The sequence below is a fragment of the Ceratotherium simum genome, chromosome 2, assembly GCF_057802395.1.
Source record: "Ceratotherium simum simum isolate JZ-2026a chromosome 2, ASM5780239v1, whole genome shotgun sequence".
In the NCBI taxonomy this organism is placed as follows: Eukaryota; Metazoa; Chordata; class Mammalia; order Perissodactyla; family Rhinocerotidae; genus Ceratotherium; species Ceratotherium simum.
The window spans coordinates 89,989,171-90,007,533 of record NC_141901.1 but is presented as its reverse complement, the minus strand read 5'-3'; the positions used below and the strand labels follow the sequence as shown (position 1 = coordinate 90,007,533).

At 36.1% G+C, this 18,363-nt stretch overlaps 1 protein-coding gene across 2 annotated transcripts in view; it reads right to left on the bottom strand.

The window, feature by feature from the left end:
* Positions 1-18,363, bottom strand: part of NEGR1 (neuronal growth regulator 1) — an 823,575-nt gene that overhangs the window by 506,701 nt on the left and 298,511 nt on the right. The window lies entirely within an intron of this gene.

The window sequence follows — 18,363 nt, the reverse complement described above, 5'->3', positions numbered from 1 at the left end:
ATAATACTGATTCATAATTTTCAAAAGTTTGATGAATAGAGTATTTCCTCAGTCTCAAAAATTTCAGGGCACCAACTCATGTAATCTCTCTCTCCCTTTAGTCCTACTCTGCATCTACAAGATGTAATTAATCTTTTAAGATCAAGCCTCTTGGTCTTAATGTTGTCATCTATATAAATTCTTTCTTAACTCATCCCAGCCAGATTAAATTAATCCTTTATTGATATTATCTCAGTATTTTTTTTATACCATTAAAATCTCATTCATTATGTCAATGCAAAAAACAAATGACAACTGATATTCCCCCTTCTAGGTAATCTAATTTACTTTCATGCTTCTATTACAACTTTTATAACATGATTCCCAAATCTATATATCTAGCCAAGATCTCTCCCCTGAATTCCAGATCTTTGAAGCCAAGCATCCACATCTCAAACTGAATTTGTTTGTCTGAACTAATCATTCTTCCATATTCTATATCTCTTGCTATTTTCACTATTTTGCAAACTGGTAGCTCTATCTACCCAGTCAAACAATACTTTCTTTTTTTTCCTGGTACATACCAAAATAAATTACAAACTTCAATCAATCTAAACTTTTTAAATATCTCTCCTTCCCAACATATCTCCTTCTTTGACAATGTTCCTTACTGGTTGGAGAAATGTGTTAGGTAAGTTCTTTTAAAAATACACATAGTAAAGTATTTTAATAAAATATTAATACATGGACATGCTAGATATAGTTTTCTTTGTCTCTGGAGTCCAATCTATTTGGGGTCTAAATAAACTTAAGTGAATATTTAATCCTGTCATCCTCTTCTTGACATACGTACTTCCTAGTAGTTTAATTGCCAATAATATTTTTCAGGTTGCCACAGTGCTTCTAAAGCTTGTATCTATTTCTTCATATCTAATTCTTATTTTAATTATTTTCATGACAAAAGTCATCTAATACTTATTATTATTATTAATTTTTTTTGCTGAGTAAGATTCGCCCTGAGCTAACATCTGTCACCAACCTTCCCCTTTTTGCTTGAGGAAGATTCGCCCTGAGCTAACATCCATGCCCATCTTCCTCTGTTTTTTATTTGGGTCACAGCCACAGGATGGCCAAGGACCAGTGGTGTAGGTCTGCACCTAGGAACTGAAACTGGGCTGCCAAAGCAGAGTGCGCCGATCTTAACCACTAGGCCATGGGGCCAGTCCCTAATACTTCTTATTTTTGACTGATACTTTGTGAATTGAAAACCTTTACATCTATGCAAACATTTTTTCCCCAATATATTCCATGACCAATTATGATAAATAAGCAAATAAATGAGAAGAATCCCAAACAGGGCATCATCAAGAGATGAAAATTCAGTCCAGATTATATTACATTATATATTTTCTATACCAGTTGTGCCAAAAATTGTACATCATAGAAATGATAATGATGCAAATTCACATAGACATTTCTCTATCCCCCAACTCTCAAATCAAGAACTCTCATGAGTAGGCACTAAGGCAAGTACGTATTCACTCCAAAAGGTGTCCAAAGATGGCATTAGCATTTATGTGTGGTACCATTTTGTTATTATTTTTTATTTTATTTACTTAATTTTTTTTGGTGAGGAAGATTGACCATTTTAAATGAACAACGTGGACTTTAAAACATTTTCAAACATAGTCTATAGAATAATTTTTATGTTTACACAAATGTTTGAAGAACTCTCACACGTCTTTCAAATAAATTAACTCAGTGACAGTTACTGACCCCCTCCTATGTAAAAGACATTGGACTTGACCTGTGAAGCTTCTTTTGAACTTGGTTCTTGAATAAAGCTGTTCTTCTAATTGTCCTATCATAAATAATGTTGCTAGTTTCTTTGTGCTTTGTTTTATATTCTATGGTCAAAGTTACAAGAAGGCATGTGTTGAAGTAGGTCCTGTAAGAAAGGTTTATTGCCACACAAATCTCAATCTGATAAAAAGCAACTACATATAATTTTATAAGGGTTTTATACTGTCTAGACAATTACCATAGCATAAAATGAAAATGTAAGTTTCCTGTATTTCTTATTAAAGTTGAATTTTTAATGGCCAGAGCAGATTCTCAAATTCATTATTGTACTGCTATTAGGCTTTCATTTCTTGTACTCATTCTACACTCTGTCCAGAGTGCCCATGAACACAGTGGCTCATTACGAGGCTCAGAGTTAATCCGCAGGGCTAAACATTTGTTCCATCATTAAGGCCTGCTTTTCCCAGACTTAGAAATAAGCAGCAATCTAATTTTGGTTATTTTATTGCCTAGGTCATAGTAGTAAATTCGGTTCAGTCTGGAAACAGCTCTTATAAAATTATCTTGTATTAAAATGAACTATATGTTTTGTAGAAATGCAAAAGTATCCCCTTTGAGACAAAATTCCTTAAACACCAGAATATAAAATAAAAATTATGCTTATTTTTCTCAGGTATCATTTAGTACAATATTAACTTCATGGCTTCTAGAAATTGATGACTCCTAACTTTTCCACACACAAATTACAATAATGCCCATATATTAGACTTTTGTCAAACACACATGGGGCAGGATTTTACCATATTGTCATGTCACTTAAGCAATTCCCTCGTAATATTTTAGGCTCACTGAGAAGCATCACTCACTTATTGCTGTAGACTGAACATTCACCTCTCCCCAAAATTCATAAGTTGAAACCTAATCCCCAATGCGATGGTATTAGAAGCTGGGGGCTCTGGGAGGAGGGATTAGTACCCTTATAAAAGAGGCCTCAGAGAGCTCTCATCCCTTCTGCCAAGGGAGGACACAGCAAAAAGACAGCTGTCTATGAACCAGGAAGCGGTCCCTCATCAGACCCCAGATCTGCCAGTGCCCTGATCTTGGACTTCTCACCCTCCAGCACTGTAAGAAGCGAATTTATGTTCTTTATAAGCAACCTAGTCTATGGTATTTTTGTTATAGAAGCCCAAATGGACTAAGACACTTACGAAGTTCCCCAATTTAAACTGAACTTTCGTTATGGGTGAGCAGAAGGATATGCTCCAATCCAGTAAGTGCTCATTATTTAGTACTTTCATCCCCAAAGTTTGCGCCTGATTCCAAGTCAAGCATTTCCTCTTCCTATCTTTCAAGGAGGAAGGCTGGGATCAACTCTGATATATGTTCTATTGAGCATTATTTGTCCCGGGCTTGAAAGCAGAGCTACAAAGTGAAATTCTACGTTTATAGATGACACTAATTTTGTCTGCCATGTAAAATATCAAGAGGATAAGGCTTAAATAAGAGGCATTCTTGTGAGAAGTGATTTTGGAGTCAGTAGATGTGAGATCCAGCCCCTGGCACTGCCACTGACCATTTATGGTCTCTTAACATCCCAGAACATCAGCTTTTCTCTGCTGTAAAATCAAGATTACGAATTCACCAACCACACAGGTGGTCATGAGGATTAAATAAGGTGATGTAATGGGTGTAAAAATCACTAAGGTATGTGAAGCACAATGGGAAGAGCCATGGGAATCAAGAGGCCAGAGTTCAAATTGCAGGTCTGTCACTTTTTAATTCTGTCATCTGAGGTAGCTCACTTCATTCCTGAATCCTTTGTTTTATTTCTTTGCAAAATTTCAATATTAACAACTAGCTTTGGAGCTGCTTTATGACTAAATGAGATTATGTCTATGAAAATACTTGGTAAACTGTAAATAATTTTGCAAAGATATTATCCTTATTAGTAAAATGTGGATAAGAGCAGAGATTTGGAGTCAGACCTAAGTTGGAACCCCATTTTGCCACTTAAAAGTTATACGAGTTGGGAAAGTCACATAACTTATCTGAGCTCTAAGTTTTTTCACTTGTAAAATTGGGATAATAACTCTGACATCAGTTTTCATAAGAATTAATGAAATAACCTTAAGTTTGGGAACAATATCTAAATATGCTCTTGTTATTAATATTCATATTCTTCTTCTTCTTAAGAAATTCTTGGCAATGAGGAGAAACGATAGACAAACTCGACTGTTGGCAAGTATAAAGTAATGCTTTCATGAAAAAAATCCAATACAGTCTTAAAAAGTGACAAATGCCAAAATGTCAGATAAGACAGAAGGAAAAGGATCTATTACTACAATCTGTTTCTTGAAGACAATAGTCCAATGTGCTCTTGTCAACACGAAAGGTCAATATAATCATGGGCATCATTTAAAAGGTTATCGGAAACAAATCAGAAAACATGATTTCTTTTTGGTTTTACACAGATATCAGGGGATGATGGTAAAGGGAAGTGTACAATTATTGTGACAAAAATCCACAGCATTTGCTTTCACAAATATTCTCCCCTTAAAAATGATTTCTTCCCTTATTAAACTACCATTTCACTTGCTCTCAAGCAAAATGAGCAGGATTGAACATTTACAAAGGAAATTAAATCCTCTTGATCTAGCATGGTCAGCGGTCAGATCGTATAAGTGGGGAATTAGCCTGCAATCACTGCTATAATGACATCACTTTATAATGAAAAGCCGCCCTAGTTGGCTCTATTCAATACACTTAAAAATCCTTTAGAAATTAAGATGCACCCATCTCTTAGATAATGATATAGTAAAGCATATCTCATTATTGCATTTTCAGATGCTAATTTAGAAGAATAAAAAATGTCTCCTATTGATTTCCCTCAAAGAATACACTGTTAAAAAACCTTGGACTTTTACTCTATTCCTTCTAAATTTTCCAAGTATTTTTCTGTAAGTATACCTTTTCTTCTCCTTACACTCACTTAAAAAAATAAGCGACATTAATGACAGTTATTCTCGACCTTGGGTGGACATCAGAATCACCTTTGTAGCATTTTAAGCAACAACAAAAATATACCAGCCATTTGTTTTAAAAACAATGAATGCTCATGATTTTTTAAAAAATCACAGAGAAATAGTCACTTCTAGATCTAAAACCCCAGAATCACTCCCCCAAGGAATGGTTAACTATTTCTTGCATGTCTTTCCAGAAATTATATAATCAAGAATATTTTTCTATATCTATTTAAATTTTTTTTGTTAACAGAAATAAGATCATCCTATAAATAATATATTATTAATAGCTTCCTTACCTTTACAATAAATCTAAGATATCTTTCTATAATGCATACATGTAGATACATTCTCCTTCTTTTAAGTGCTTGAAGGTTCATCCACAAACTATATATAGGAGAGGCCCTGGACAATTCATTAATCAGAGTGAAGGGTGTCCTAAGGAGACAGCCTACTAGCTCTGAGAGGTCATCAGGAGTCATTCTCTTTTATAGAGAGATGCAGAGAACTGGTACTGTTCATGTCTTTCAAGCAGAGGTTGGTTAGCTTTCTCCTAGTAGATGTTTTGCCAATTCAGTGCTGTAGTAAATAGACTTTGAATGTTAACAATGTAGGGACAGTTAAAGCATAAATTCATAGAAGTGGAATTGCTGGGTCAAAGGCTACATGCATGTTCAATTTTGCCAAATCATCTTCTCCAATGTTGTGTTAGTTAATACTCTCACCGTCCCTGAGTTGGTGGGAATATTTTGTATATTTTTACGAATACTTACATTTAATAAAAAAAAAAATATATATATAAGAAGAGAGAGAGAGAGACTGCACTGTAAACCAACATAATTAGAACTTCTGTGACTGGGTCTGAAGATTTCTGTATACATTTTTTTTTCCTAAAGGCTCCCAAAGATAATCCCATTGATTAGCATATTTAGTAATCCCCTCCTCTTTTTTGAACCATACTAGATTTGTTAGACAAACATTACTTGTGGAAAATTATCACCAGAATTTGTGATGCAGTAAATATGAATTGAGATCCACAAAACAATAAATCATAAATTTCTCTGGTGATTTATACAGCCATGTTATTCGGGAATTATGGATTTACATACATCAGACTCCACTCTACATGCAGACTCATTAAACATCAACATGATGAGGGGTGGTATTCCCTTCTTTTCTCCTCAAAATATATCTCGAATTGAAAGTTCAAGTCGTACAAACGTTACACCTGAAAAATTTAAAATAAGAACAATTATAGTGCCATGACCAATTCCACCTCAACACTCTTCACCTTCATCTTACTAATTGTGGCAGGTTATATTTTCCAAAATGGCAACAACAATATCTTGCACCCCACATACTCTTCTGCATTAAGACTTGGCCACTCCCTGGCCAAACGGTGGAGTCTAAGTTCCCTTCTCTTAAATCTTGGCTAGCCTTAGTGATTAGCCTCTAACCAATAGAATGTGGCAAAAATGATGAGAAAGAAATCTGGGACTAGATCAAAGAAAGCCATATGGAATCTACTTTGTCCTTTTGTAATGCTCACTTTCTTGATTATTCCTGCTGAAATGTCTTGGAACCCAGTGGCCAGGGAAAGGCCATGTATAGATGAACTGGTCAACAGTCCCAGCAGTGCTCAGCCTTTGATCTCTACCAAAAGAGGTACCAGACATATGAATAAGGAGGCCTCCAGATAATTCCATCCTCCAGTCATTCAAGTCACCCCCAGACATTCAGTTCTTCCCAGCTGAGGCCCCAGAGATATCTGAGCAGACATAAGCCAACCCCATTGTGCCCTGCCTGAATTCATGATCCACAGAATCTGTGGGCAAAATAAAATCGTTGCTATTTTATGCTACTATGTTTGAGGTGGTTTGTTATGCAGTAATAGAAAGCTAAATCACTAAAAGACTGTTTTATATTTGTAAAAAGTAAGAAAGAATATTTACTTATTGCATTTACATATAATCACATGAAAATAAAAGAAAATATTCCCCGAAGTGTGTTTAGTGATTGGGAGTTTGGGAAAGAGGGTTCCATGTTCAACTTGAGGAAATACTGGATGTAGTGGACATTGTTAGTGGTCAGCCCAATAGCCCTAGATGGTAATCAATAATTGGTCAAAATCAAACATAGTCATTCTATCCCCTCTGCTAGTTACTAGTTTAGCAGTGGGCTTGTTTCCAAGTTCTCCCAGTGAAAGCAGACTCAGACCCAATGCAGGAGTTCTGGGAAAGATTTTCCTTCCCTCATCAATCAAGGGTCACACAGAGAGTGATTTCTTGATGTCCTGGTTATTGTGCCACTGTGACGACCGTGTGATCATTGTCTTTGTGCTTTTAAAATTTGCCATATGAAGAGTCCAGACTTGATGCTGGAAGCAGTGGTGGTTATCTTGTGAACATAAAGCTAGGACCAAGGGATTAGAAATTCTGAACCAAAGTACAGGTATGACATCATTGATCCACTGGACAGAATCACATATCTCTCATCTTAAGCACAATGCATGTCTGTATGATTTAATCAGCTTTAGTGGGGTTTTCTGTTGCCTGCAGCTGAACTCATTAGAAATGATACCCTGGGTTTGGACAAAGTTACCTTCCACATGTGGCCACTTAGGCAATTCTTTATAATATATGACGTGAATGATATTGCTGTATTTGTGCAATGCAGTGGCCCTGTCAATATGCATTCTAAATCTTCCAGGGGAGTAAAGTATTGCAGGGCTTTCTAAACTAATTTAACTGTAGAACTGCCAGAACCCCCAACATTTTTCTTTTGGAGAGACATTTTGGTCTGAAAAGTATTCTTTGGAAATGTGCTTGAGAGTCTCTTTCTTAACTTCTAAAGGGATGTCTGATTTCCCTTAAGCTCTTTCTGACTGGTTATATATCCCAGACCCAGGAGCTCTGCTTTGAATGGAAGTTTGGTGCGGATCAGGGAGATATGCTTTATTTTTTTTTTTTTCCTTTTTTCTTTTTTTATTTTTTTGTGAGGAAGATCAGCCCTGAGCTAACATCTGTGCTAATCCTCCTCTTTTTGCTGAGGAAGACTGTCTCTGAGCTAACATCTATTGCCAATCCTCCTCCTTTTTTTTCCCCCAAAGCCCCAGTAGACAGTTGTATGTCATAGGTGCACATCCTTCCAGTTGCTGTACGTGGGACGCGGCCTCAGCATGGCCGGAGAAGCAGTGAGTCAGTGCGCGCCCGGGATCCGAACCCGGGCCGCCAGTAGCGGAGCACCCGCACTTAACCACTAAGCCACAGGGCCGGCCCTGATATGCTTTATTCAGGGAAAAGGGCTAATGAAAATGTAGGTTGTCCATATACCAATTCTCTCTTGTAATTTGGGATTTTACATATCATTTCCTGTGTTAAAGTGTAATGGTTCATTTTTGATTAAGAAAATATTGACCTTCCTAATAGAACCCAATATAATAAATTAGCAATTAGAAAGTTACATTTAGGAAATGAATATTGAACTCAGATCTAAATCACCTGGGAAATATTTTGGGAGGTTAAACTTTCTCTCCCCCTTTAGAGACCAGATCCAGTTGATCCTGGTAATGAAAAAAAAAGAAAAAAGAAAAAATACACCCAATATTCATTTAGCACATTTAGAGAGTAAGAAAGTACAACCACATCAATGTTTTTCTGGGCTTGTGTAGTATGCCACTTGATAAAAATGGCCAATCTAGGAACAATCACATTATCGCATCTGTTGATTCATTCATTAATTCAATAACCACATGCAGAACATTGATGCAGAAAGCTAATAACCATGCCATCCAAAGTTCAATAATTCTCCTCATTCATTCAACTAATATTTGCTATTAGTAGACTCCAGGAATAATGTTACAGACTCAAAATTTAAAAATAAACCTCTGTCTTTTCTTAGTTTAGAAATAAGTGCACGTCACGATTCTTAGCACTCCCTCAAATACAGATGGCCTTCATTTCATTACAGCACAGCGACCTCTTCAAGTGACAGCTGATCTGACAGAGTTATCCACGTTCAGCGTTTAAATATTAACTAATTAACACACGCCCTTTGTCCAAAGCAACAATTTTCTTTTAATGTGTGCATGGATCAAAAAACGTCTGAACTATCAAAATTTCACATACCATGGCAAAAATGTGGAATAAACCCTAAAGTTCTTTCAACCAAACTGAGTCGACGGCTGCTTATGCTGCCCATATGGATTTGAGCTATTTGAGCTATTTTCTCCTTTTCGTATACCTATTGATAGCTGCCCTCCGCAAAATTTCTCCACGTCAGGTTTTAAAGTATGTCTTATTCTTGGTTTTCCAAGTGTTTTTGCAAATAATAAACTTCTAGTTGTTACTGACTTATATAAAAGAATCAAATGGCTTTTTAAAAGTTACAGTGCATTCAAGATTCCACATACTCAGTCTTCAGTGACACAAAGGCGTCGTTTGTAGTATGCTGAAAATCAACCACGCCTCAATCACATCAGCAGGCAAGTCAAAAATTCCTGCAGGTGATGACAGCCAATGCAGATGGTAACTTCTCCCCTCTTATTTTCTGCTCTGTGGCAGAGAAACAGATATTAAAGGAGTTAAAACACAACATACGGTTTGAGACCGTAGACAAGTGGTTGATCATGCCTAAAGCACGAGAAAATGTGCAGCTTTAAAAATTCTTCATAATATTTAACATGCTCATAATTTGGAAGAAGGGTGCAAGTCAGTTCTATTATAATTTTATATTCAGTCGGCTAAATCTGGGCTCCACAAGCTGGTGGTTAATACAGGTCAAGGAACAATTAGCTGCATTTGTTTCAGTTTTAGAAAAGCGAAATGAGATCTGAGTATGTTCAAGGCTAAGAAAGAAACAAAGATTTCTTCACTGATGTAATAGGTTCTGACAAAAACATGAGAGCAGAGAGCAGAGGATTATTACACTAAGATGCACTTATGAAAAAATAATGAATGGAGAACTGATATTATACTTGCAAAATTCAAATAAATGCCACAAGTCTGCAATAAATGGATTATGATGGTGGGAAACATCCATGCTGGGTGTTCCTACTCATAGGAAGCAGGCAGGGAAACAAAACAGAGCAATTCAATCAAACCATCATCCAAAGGCACCAATCATTTTTCTTCCTTGGTACTCCCAGACATCGGTGCATATAAATTTTGTATCACTAAAGGCCTTTGTGGGGAAGGAGAAACTGTAAGCCTGAATTTTAAAGAAATATGATCCTATCTTACTTGGAAATTTTTAAAAACATGGACAAGTTGAATCACTGGAGAACATACATTATTATAATTTTTATATTTAGAGTTTTATCCCAAAGCAAATTCATCTGCCATGCTAACTATACACATAATAAATGAAGAGTATCTCCATATAATCTACAACTCTGGCTTGATAAATTCCAAAAGACACAAAAAAATAAAATAAAAATAAATGAATGCATCCAGGGGATAGTACTGGCCATTATTTCTCTTTCATTTACATCTTTTACTTCAAATGCAAATAATCCATAGGTACAACATTTCTTAAAGTGGATGAAGCAAATATTTGGTGGTACATTATATTATTTTCCTAAAAGCCATATGACTGGAAGAGAAGTGGTTGCATAGGCTTATGCCCAATGCTTATATGCAATCTTCTCTATATTACACAGTAATTTTTTTTTTACTCACAGATCCATGTGCTGAAGTGGGAAACCATTTTTTAGTAACGTATGGTGATTAGTTGCAGAGAAGACTTGAAAAATAGCCAGACTACACCTCGCTGTAACTATCGAGAACAGCATGGAGGAAGCCAAGTGAATTTCTCAGGTTGTCATGTTTCAAACAAATATGCTTTAAAGGATATCACTTTCACTCTTCAGCCTGCTAACAAATCACTTCAACTATCGGCTCTCTCTAAAACTTTATCAACTTTCCCTTCAGAAATTAAATCCATATAAGAAAATGTACAAGTTGCACTGGAAAGAGTAGAACACAGGTTAGTGTTACTTAAATTTTCGATTTCAATCCTACACTGCAGGAAAAACTTCTGAATGGACTCAATCCTCAATCAATGTGAGACACGATACCCCAACGATACACATAATGATGGGTTTAAATAGTGAAAAATAGATTCTGAAGTTGATATGAAAAATGAAGAATTAGAAAAAGAATCTTGGGGTATCAGGCTTGTTATAGTCAGTGAATGAGTTAAAGCCATAATACATTTCTTTTATATATGTGTATTTATTTAAATATTTATTGAGTCCCTATTATGGACTGGTTTTAGACACTAGGGATACATCAATGGACAGAACACATAAAAATCTTATGGAACTGACATTCAGTTAAAAAATTTCCAACTTTCATTAGAGGGGGAATAAGCCTTACTATGCTTAAGAATGCTATTAGGAAGAGAGATTTACCAAATTTTGCATAGAAAATGTTTTACAAAGTAAACTGCTAAAGGAAGACTGAATGTTCTAAAGGTATTTTTTCACCAAGGTAGGGAGCCCCTATATAAATCTGATCTGTTATTTTCTGACATAATCCATCTAGGTTGGATTATGCATAAAACTGAACATTAGTTCTATAGATACTCTACACAATGGCAAACGTTTTTTTTTTTTTTCTTTTTTGGAAAGAAATAAATTGATCAGAAGCCCTGTTTGTGGATGGTAAAGATTTTCTCATGGAAAACCACTTTCTGAACTGCATAAATCATGATGTTTCAAAATGATACACTCTGCCATAGGAGAAGGTGGCTTCCTGGTAAAATGTTTTGTATGAATTCTAAATGAGAGCTACCATGCTGAGTGACTGTAGCTCACAAACCATGCATCTAATACTGCAGGTGTTATATGTTCACTATCATGTTCTAACAATTGAGATTCTTCAAGTGAAATCTTGCTAGATCATATTGCCCTGCCTCTGTCATCATGTGACATTGGTGAGCTCTGGAGGAAGCACATGGTTGAGATTAGGTTTTGTGCAACCCTGGGATGTAGGCAGGGCCATCACCAAGCAACTGACTCAATCATCTTTTTGAGTCACGAGTGTCTTACCCTGAAAATCTAGGATTTGCCTCCATATTTTTCTCTCCGTATTTCAACACTTACCACTGAAGTCGAGGCATATGGAACAAGAAATGTAAGTATTCCATCTGAATTCTTAGAGGATGATTAGGAAGTTCTAGACTCATGAAGAAAGAGCAGGAGTAAATGACACTATACATGCGTTGTTTGATAGTCAACTGTTTGCTGGAAGACCAGATGTGTTTCCTTCTTGAGGAGTCAGGCACCAAAAAGTCAGAATAAGCCTTTTTGGAACAAGAGGAAGACACTGAGTCATGAATTGCTAGGCAGTTTTCTGCCTCTGCTTTATCCCACGCATAAAGATATTCTGCCATCAGTTTTTCATAAATTGCATTCATTTATTCTTTCAACATACATTTGAGTTCAGTCATTATACTTAGGAGTGAAGATGCAGCTGAGAATATACAGCTGTGGACTTTGCTCTCACAAACTCAGAGACCATTAAACAAGCAATCACAGCAAGGCACAATGGGTTGGGTAGATGCTGCTTAGATTGCTATGGGAGTTCATAGCAGATTCACCAAAGCTACTTTAGGTTGTCAGAAGGGACAGCCCAACAGAAGTGACTAAGTGAGACCAGAAGAGTATGCAGAAGCAAAAGCGTGGCAGAAAGTGTTGTAGGCAGAGGAAATAATGTGATAGAAAGCTTGGAGGCCAGAATGGGTTAAGCATATTGAGTATTGGGAAAGGAGAAGTAGACATGAGTTGAAGAAGAAAGCAGGGTCCAGATCTTGGTGGACCCTAAAAATTACTTCAAGGAATTTGGTTTTTATTCTAAAGATAATAGGAATGCATAAACAAAATTTTAAGCAGGATAAAGTCACAATTTCTGTTTTAGAAAAATCATTCTGAATTTAAATGTTGCTGCTCTGTGACACGTGACCTTGGGCATTCTCATGTGTGAAAGAGAGAGAACATTTACGCAGAGGATTGGAGTGGTTATTAAATTAAATATGTACTGAGCACAGTCCCTGGCACAATCATGCACATTTAAAGGAACAGACTCTGGAGTATGTCTGTGTTTGAACAGAGCCTCCAGCTCCACCATTATAGTGGAGTGAATAGTATCCCCCCCCAAATTCAATTCCACTCAGAACCTCAGAATGTGGCCTTATTTGGAATTAGAGTCTTTGCAGATGTAATGAGTCAAGGCTCTTGAGAAGAAATGCTCCTGGACTTGGGGGGAGGGCCCCCTAAGTCCAATAACTGGTGTCCTATAAGAAGAGGAAAGATCATAGAGAGACACGCCGAGAAGGACCTGTGAAGGAGGAACACGAGATTGGAGTGATGCTGCCACAGGCTCAGGAACGCCTAGGGCCACCAGAAGCCGGAAGAGACAAGACAGCATTCTCTCCTAGAGCCTTCACAGGTAGCTTGGCCCTGTCAGCACTTAGATTTCAGACTTCTAGCCTCCATAACTCTGCTAGAATAATACATTTCTGTTTTGCTGAAGAAACGCTGTTTGTGGACTTTGTTATAGCAGCCCTAGGAAACAAATACAACCATGCACTCTTGGTGTGCTCTTGGGTAAGCTACACAACTTTTCTGTGTCTCACTTCCTTCGTTGTAAAATTGAGATACTAATACCTAACTTACAGGGTTGCTATGTGATTACATGAGATCATTCCTGTGACATACTTAGAGCATTTCTTTGCTTGATACAGTGTAAATAATTAATGTAGTTTGTATAACTATTGTGAAAATACTAGGTAGATTATAAAATGAAAATGTTTGAAAGACAAATATTTTGATTTGTAAAGCATCACATCCAAATTAATAATCACTTTGTAATTTTTTTCAATTATCCACGCCACACTCCATGATATTTAATATTAAAATATTTACTTTTACTGTCAAATTACTAAATAAATTTATCAGCCTTTAATCAAAATATGAGCATGTAATTTCAAAGAAAAATTCAAACTCTGTCCTTAAAGTTGCATATTTCATTTTTATCAGAATATTTTCAAGTACGTTTGTTAACACTAAGTCTGCTTCCTTCCCTGAATACAGTTTTCCCCTCTTTGTGTAGGGACAGCATTGCTCTGACATTCTTACTTTAAGAAGGTACTCACATTTCAATATAATTCTCTTGAGATTATTTTAAGGAAAATAATGGAGTAAATGACAGAAGTGAACTATCCATTGCAGTACAATTTATCATGAAGTGTTGCATACCATTATCTGAAAAACATGCAGTGTGGTAATCACTTGGAGTAGTGATAACACATAATTGTATGCTAGTCATAAATTATAGGTGAATGGCAGCTCCAGCTAATGAGTGCCAGATAGCAGTACAGTCACTGTAGTGATTAGAGAAGATGTGGTTATGAATGCAATTATTACCTGTGTATTACAAAGCTTTTCAAACTAGAAATGTCAGGTATATAAATAGATCCAATGCTGGAACACCTATAGTTACAAGGTAACATATCGAAAGACACAGATACTTCACCATTCCCCTCTCCTATATATATATATAGAGAGAGAGAGAGAGAGAGAGAGAGAGAGAGAAGAGGGAGAGGGAGAGAGAGAAAGGTGAATGAAATGCAGAACAAAATAAATCCTTCTGCTTATGTGCCCTTTCTTCAAAAATACTTGTGTCAGATTAAATTCATTTTCTATCACTTGAGGAAGAACTTGGGTATATCTAACTTCAGCTATATTTTTTCTCTCCTTTTACATCTTAAATTCTATTTGTATTGTTTTTCTGATATGTGAAAAAGGTCACTCTCCACTGGCTGGTAGTATTAGTATTTGTCTCTCTAGAGGAGATTTCAAAATTCTACAAAACAGCTACGATTTTATTCCTTGCCCCATAGATACTATATATTCAACTAGTCTCTATTTATGCTTGGGATGCTATGAAATTTCTATTTATTTTGATACCGCAGAACTCAAAGCTAATTTGAGGTAGAACTGAGTATAGACGATTTCAGTAACAATATTTCTTCCCCAGTTGATTCTTCACTTTAAGATACACTGTATACTTTAGTTCATTGTTGTCTTTTGGTTGGAAAATGGAAAGACAATAAACACATTTTTAAATTGTTAAATTGTAAGACTAAATAATGACCCAAAGTCTCATTTTAAGAGTTGTTATAAGATTCACTTGCAGAGGTGAGTAAGTAAAGGAATACATATTAAAAATACAGGAAAGTGTAAGTTTTTAAAATATAAATTATATCATTTTCTCTCAAATTATAATAAAATGAGAAAATGCACAAAATTCACATTTTAATTATTCTTACTTGCCTGCTTTTGCCCCACAGCCCTTATGTTGTTTCTTATAAACTGTCTTTCTATTAGATTTCTCTGAATAGGTTTGGTTATTATTTGGACAAAAATAAACAGGTATGTGCCAAAGCAAAAATGAGTTTTGCTGGGAAAGATTTTATTTCTGAAAATTAACTTTAAAACATATTTTCAAGAAATCAACTGTCGGCACTAAAGCTATCACATTTTTAAGATCTTTTCCAAAGGTATTTCTTGCAATCCTTACTCTTAATTAAAATAAAATTTAAGTGTATTCTCTTTGGGTTAATTCAATATTTCCTTGCTCAAAAAACATAAAAAGTATCATAGTGGAACTTTCCGGTCTCCAGTTCTGAACAGAATTTATTCTGTTATAATGAAGTCACCACTTCATTATAACAATGAGTAAAAAGCTGAAGAGACTGAAAAATCAACAATTCTTCTTAGACGTGGAAGAGAGGTGAGGACGCAGGGCAAACCACTGCCCCCAGGATTGGAGAGACAGACAGGCAAATCCCGGGAGTCACAGCTGACCAGCAGAAACTCACGAGTGGAAACCACTGCTGAGTGGGAAAGACCTGAACTGTAATTAACAATTGGCTAGAGACTCAGTGTGGACAAGTCTGAGAGTTAAAAATTTCAGGAGTACCCAGTCATAGAGAGGCCCCCACACTTCTGTGAGATTTATTTCCAGGAGCCCAACCAGATTCTCACAGTAACATCAGAGGAAAAAAACATTGTGTTTCTAATAGGGGGAGAGAAAAAGGAACCATTTTGAAATACACCAGAACACTTTGCTCTTCTTAACAAGTCTGTCCTCAGGAGAAATTATTTAACCGGAGCCTAACCTGCTGGGGCTTCATTAGAGCCTAACTGACCTAGGGGAAGGGAAACACCAAACTCCACCAGCCCTAGGTTTCCACAAAGGAGAAGGGAAATACCCAATTCCAGCCCACTCCCACCTTCTATGTGAGAGAAGGTAAATACTCAACTCCTTGCCCTTCTAGATATTCTGTCTCACCTAATTGGAGGTAGGCAGGTGGTTGGGGGAGACACTGAGAATCACTCGTGAAGTTCATAGTCCAGAGGGACAGGCTCACTAAAATACTGAGACCTAATCATAGGACTATAGAACTCTTCCCCTCTCCCTGCATCTCAACAGTCTATTACTAAAGCCTATTTAGAGCAGTTCTGTTCATCCAGTACATCATGGCTGGCTACGGAGAAAAAATTATAAGGAATACTAAAAGGCAAAAAAACACAATTTAAAGAGACAGAGCAAGTATCAGACCCAGATATGGCAGGGATGTTGGAATCATCAGACAGAATTTAAAACAACAATGATTAATATGCTCAGAGCTCTAATGGATAAAGTAGACAGTATGTAAGAATGGATGGGCAATGTAAGCAGAGAGATGGAACTCCTAAGAAAGAACCAAAAAAAACCTAAAGATTTAAAAAAAGGGGGGGGGGCAGGTCTCATGTCGTAGTGATTAAGTTCAGCATGTTCCACTTCAGCAGCCCGGGTTTCTGTGTTCGGATCCCGGGAATGGACATACACCACTTGTCAGCCACCCTGTGGCAGGGACCCACATATGATGTAGAGGAAGACTGGCACAAACGTTAGCTCAGGGCTAATGTTCCTCAGCAAAAAACAAAACAAAACACTGTGACAGAAATGAAGAATGCCTTTAATGAGCCCATTAGTAGACTGGACACAGCTGAGGAAAGTATCTCTGAGCTTGAAGATATTTCATTAGAAACCTCCCAAACTGAAAAGCAAAGAAAACAAAAACTGATAAAAACAGAAAATCCAAGTAACTGTGGGACAACTATAAAGGTACAACACATTCATAATAAAAATACCCAAAGGAGAAGGAAGAAAGAAACAGAAGAAATAGTTGAAACAACGACTGAAAATTTCCCCAAATTAATGTCAGATGCTAATCCACAGATCCGAGAAGCTCAGAGAACACTAAGATAATGCCAAAAAAACCTATGCCTCGATATATCATTTTCAAACTACAGAAAATCAAGGATAAAGAAAAAAAAAATCCTGAAAGAAGCCAGAGGGGAGAAACAAAAACCAGAGCAGACTTCAAAGTAAGAAAAATTATCAGGGATAAAGACAGGCATTACATAATGATAAAGAGGTCAGTTCTCCAAGAAGACATAATAACTCTAATGCGTATGCACCTAAAAACAGAGCGACAAACTACATGCGGCAAAAAACTGATAGAATTGCAAGAAGAAATAGAGGAGCCCACGATCATAGCTGGAGACTTCAACATTCCTCTCTCAGAAATGAACAAATCCAGCAGGCAGAAAATCATTAAGGACTTGGTTGAACTCAATAGCACTATCAATCAACTGAATATAATTGACATCCATAGACTTGTTCATCCAACAAAAGCAGAATATACATTCCTCACAAGCTCATATGGAACATTTACCAAAATAGACCATATTATGGACCATAAAATACACTTTAACAAACTTAAAAGAATAGAAATCATTTAGACCACAATGGTATTAAACTAGAAATCTGTAACAGAAAGATAACTTGCACATCCCAAAATATGTGGAGACTAAACACCATATTTCTAAATAATATATGAGTCAAAGAAGAAATCTCAAGAGAAATTTGTAAATATTTTGAACTAAATGAAAATAAAACACAACTTATCAAAGTCTGTGGGATGCAGTGAAAGCAGTGCTTAAGGGAAATTTATAGCAGTGAATGCATGTATTAGAAAAAAAGAAAGATCCAAAATCAATAATCTAAATTTCCACCTTAGGAAATTAGAAAAAGAAGAGAAAATTAAATCCACAGTAAACAGAAGAACAAAATAATAAGAATTAGAGCGGAAATCAATGAAATTGAAAACAGGAAATCATTAGGGAAACTCAACAAAACCAAAAGCTGGTTCTTTGACAAGACTAATAAAAATTCATAAGCATCTAGCCAGGCTAGATAAGAAAAAAAGAGAAAGGAAACAAATTACTAATATCAGAAATGAAAGAGATTCCAGCACTAAAGATCCATGAACATTAAAAAGGATAATTAAAGGAACTCTATGAACAATTCTACGCCCATAAATTTGATAACCTACATGAAATGAACCAATTGCTTGAAAGACCCAATCTGCCAAGATGTACAAAGGAATAAATATACAATCTGAATAGGCCTATATCTATTAAAGTAAATGAATCAATAATTAATAA